Here is a 4169-nt window from a genome sequence, read left to right as displayed (position 1 = left end):
CAGAAAAGGACCCTAGCAGATAGGAGGACTCCCTTTGAATGGGTGAATCACGTGTATTTGTGCAGACTGGAATTTATGCTCCAGGCCCTTCTGTTCTTCTCGCTTGTCAGGGAGGAGAAGCACGGCATTCCCCTTAGCTTCCATGCAGCCTCGTTGAGTGTTTCCACTGATGCTGTGGTCATGCCTGTCATCCCTGCCCAGTCAGGGTGCAGCCAGGCTGATACCCAGCAGGCAAGAGAATACAGTTGAGATAGCAACCAGTGAGCTTTTCCTGAATGCGGGGACCAAATATTATAACACATTCTCCCCTCCAGGAAGGCGGCTTGTGCACATACCCTGAGCCCCCACCCTGCCTTTAGTGGCTGCATGTAGACTAGAGCTTTTTTCCATCCCCACCAGACTTGCCCAAGCCATGGCCATCTACCTGTCTACTGCCATAGTCTCCTAACTTATCTCCCTGCTTCCACCCCGCCTCCCTGCCGCCTATTCTCAACAAAGCAGCCAGAATGATCCTTTTAAAATGGGATGTACCTCCACTAGCCCCAAACCCTCTCAAGTTGTCCCATCACTTGAAATCCCAAATCTCTACCACAGCCTTTGAAGTCTATATCACTTGGCTTCTGCTGCTCCCTTCTCCCCTCCCTTTCTGTCTTGGTCACCTCTACCTCCATGGCCATCTTGCTTGTTCACAGATGAAACAAGAAGGCTCCTGCCTCAGGACTTCTGCAGTGTCCTCAGTGGACTACTCCCTTGCCTCCACCAGGTTCTCTGCCCAAGTCACCTTCTTGGAGGGCTTCTTTGAGTGCTGTCTCTAAAATAGCTCATTCTTTCATTCTCTAATCCCCTGCTCTGTTTTGTTTTTCTCTGGAGTTCTTATCACTACCTGACTTATTAATGTCTGTCCTATTCCTGGCTTCCAGTTAGAATGCACCATGAACGATGGGGCTTTTGCTTGTCTTGTTCTCCACTGGTTCCCCAGAATCCAGAACAAAGCTTGGCACATAGGTAGCATTGAACAAATAAATGAAATAAGGACAAATGAAGTGTGTGTGTGTGTGTGTGTGTAGAGGTATCTTTTGAAAATTTTGGTTCATGTACATCCTTCCTCATTTTCATTAAAAGTTCAAGAACTTGTATTTCCCCCAAACTGATGATCAATTTGTTGTTGTTCAGTCACTCAGTCACGTCCAACTCTTTGCAACCCCATGAACTGCAGCATGCCAGGCTTCCCTGTCCTTCACTATCTCCTGGAGTTTGCTCAAATTCATGTCCAATGAGTTGGTGATGGTATCTAACCATCTCATCCTCTGATGCCCCCTTCTCCTTTTGCCTTCAGTCTTTCTGAGTGTTAGGGTCTTTTCCAGTGAGTCGGATGTTCACATTAGATGCCAAAGTATGGAAGCTTCAGCATCAGTCCTTCTAATGGAAATTCAGGGTTGATTTTCTTTAAGAATGACTGGTTTGATCTTGGTGTCCAAGGAACTCTCAAGAGTCTTCTATAGCACCACAGTTTCAAAGTATCATTTCTTTGGTGCTCAGCCTTCTCTCTGGTCCAGCTCTCACATCCATACATGACTACTGGAAAAACAATAGCTTTGACTAAACAGAGCTTTGTTGGCCAAGTGATGGCTCTCCTTTTTTATGTGCTGTCTAGGTTTGTCATAGCTTTTCTTCCAAGGATCAAATGTCTTTTAATTTTGTGGCTGCAATCTCTCATGATCAATTTAGGATATGCCAATTATAAAGTTCTAGAACCTTTCCGAAACTGTCACTGTAGGTCCCCTGAAGCCAGTGAAGGAATGTCTGTTCTTATCTAATTATCTAAAACCATCCTCCAGCATTTATAAGCCGTTTTTGGGAAATCACAGTACTCATTGTTTGGGGTCAGGTAAAAAGGCAAATTTGCTTTTAGTTTTAAAGAATTATTCTCAGCCTAACTTTCACTTGTAAATGGGTGAATTTAAGAAAACATAAATGACAATGGGTTTAAACCATACTTTGCCCTCAATCAACCCGTAGGCAAGAAATACCTCTAAATAAGAGCCTAGAGCATTAATTAAGTATTCAAACCTGCAATTTAGTGTTCTTTCACATTTCTCAGATTACCGGCACATCACATTAGCTTAGCATGATAAATTCAAAGATCAAGCTAATCTCACCTTCTGGAGTGGTGCAAAGTTTAATATCTTCTTCCCCCACTGGTTAAACAGACTTCTGTGTATAACCAGTGAACTTGAATTAGTCATTTTGGCTCTTTAATCAGCAGAAGGTCACACATATGAGGGTTTCTGCAGAGCTCATAGGTACAGCACCATTAATCTTGATTTCTTGGAATGAAAAAGATCTCCAAAGGCTAGAATTTCAAGGGGAGACCTCAGAGGGAACACTTGCATATAGGATTAGTATGAGTGCAGACCAAAATCAGATCTACAAACAGACACAAGTGAAGAATGTTAACTTTACTTTTAAAAAAAATGAATTATGATATTTTGGGGGGAAATAAATTACAATTTTTTGGCACTGGAAAGGAAATAGCAGCTGTTATTTGAGTACAGCATTTTATAAACATTGCCTGTTTGCCTTAGTAATACTCTATGCAAGTAGAGGTTAGGGTTTTAAGAGAAGGACAAAAGTTTGGGTGGTAAGCAGCTTACCCATGACTGCAGCTAGTCTAGTGGAGTAGGAAACACCCAAATTTACATTTCTCTCACTGCAAAGCTGGTATTCACTCAACACTTCATTCATTAAGTGAATCTTAAGTTCATTAAGGACTCTTTGTTGAGCTTTTAAAGATTTTTTTTGGGGGGGCTGTACTGCACAGCATGTGGGGCTTCCCTGGTGGCTCAGATGGTAAAGCGTTTGCCTGCAATGCAGGATCCTGGTTCAATCCATGGGTTGGGAAGATACCCTGGAGAAGGAAATGGCAACGCACTCCAGTACTCTTGCCTAGAAAATTTCATGGATGGAGGAGCCTGGTAGGCTACAGTCCATGGAGTCATAGAGAGTCAGACACGGCTGCACAACTTCACTTCACTTACAGCATGTGGGATCTTAGTTCCCTAACCAGAGATCACGCTCCTGCATTCATTCCCTGCACCAGGGAAGTCTCTTAGAGACTTTTTTTTTTTTAATAGTTTCTTTTTCCCTCAATTTCCTTATTTTCTTCTCACTACTCCCTGTGCCAGTTTCAAGGTTTAGCACCCAAACATTTAGGAGACATTGCTTAGAAAGTTTCAGATGGATTATCTATCTCTAAGGCTCACAAAAAACAGCCTTATCATAAATGAGTTTCAATACAGACTTCTTAAGAGCTGATGAACAGAAAGTATCAAAATGATTTTTCTTGCTTGTCAAGGCCTGCCTTGTCCTGTCACCCTGGGGCTTCCTCCCTTCAGGGCCTGTTCTCTGTCACCCTCAGGGATGAAGCTCTGGCCCAACATTCCTTGGTAATAGTGGCTTTGATTTTCATTTCTCTCATGAGAGGTGGAGAGGCGGGGTTTGAGAGGGTGAAATATTGGCTGCCTGTGGGGAGACACTAAATTGACCTCTAAAAATGGCAGAAATGGGGCATCTCTTATTCTTTCAACTTGATGTATCCAGATCTGGTTCCCAGAAAGGGGTGACTGAGCCATCTTCAGTTGAGGAAAGGAGAAAGATTTGGGTAAAAACTTTTGGAAAAGTTCTTTAGAAAAAGGAAAGGCTCATAACAATTTGGGCTTCCCTGGTGGCTCAGTGGGAAAGAATCCACCTGCCAATGCAGGAGACGTGGGCTCCATCCCTGACCCAGGATGATCCCTTGGAGGAGGAAATAGCAACCCAATCCAGTATTCCAGCCTGGGAAATCTCATGGACAGAGGAGCCTGGTGGGCTATAGTCCAGGGGTTCACAAAGACTTGGATATGACTTAGTGACTAAGAAACAATGACACAACAATTCTCTCAAAAATAATCTTTATTTAAGTTACATGTACAGTTTATTAATAAAAGAAATATTTATCTACAGGTCAGCAGGATGGGATGTGTTCCAACATGTGCCTCTAGAATTCTGAAGATCCTGAGCATGATAACTGGTTGTACGCTCTGGACTTCTGAGGCCTTACATACTCTTAAGTCGTATTTTGGTATCAAGTGACATTTTTAAAAAACAAGAGAGTTTTGTCAAAGCCAGTC

Source organism: Bison bison, unplaced genomic scaffold, assembly GCF_000754665.1.
Source record: "Bison bison bison isolate TAMUID 2011002044 unplaced genomic scaffold, Bison_UMD1.0 scf7180017864469, whole genome shotgun sequence".
In the NCBI taxonomy this organism is placed as follows: Eukaryota; Metazoa; Chordata; class Mammalia; order Artiodactyla; family Bovidae; genus Bison; species Bison bison.
Note: the sequence above shows the minus strand (reverse complement) of the source record.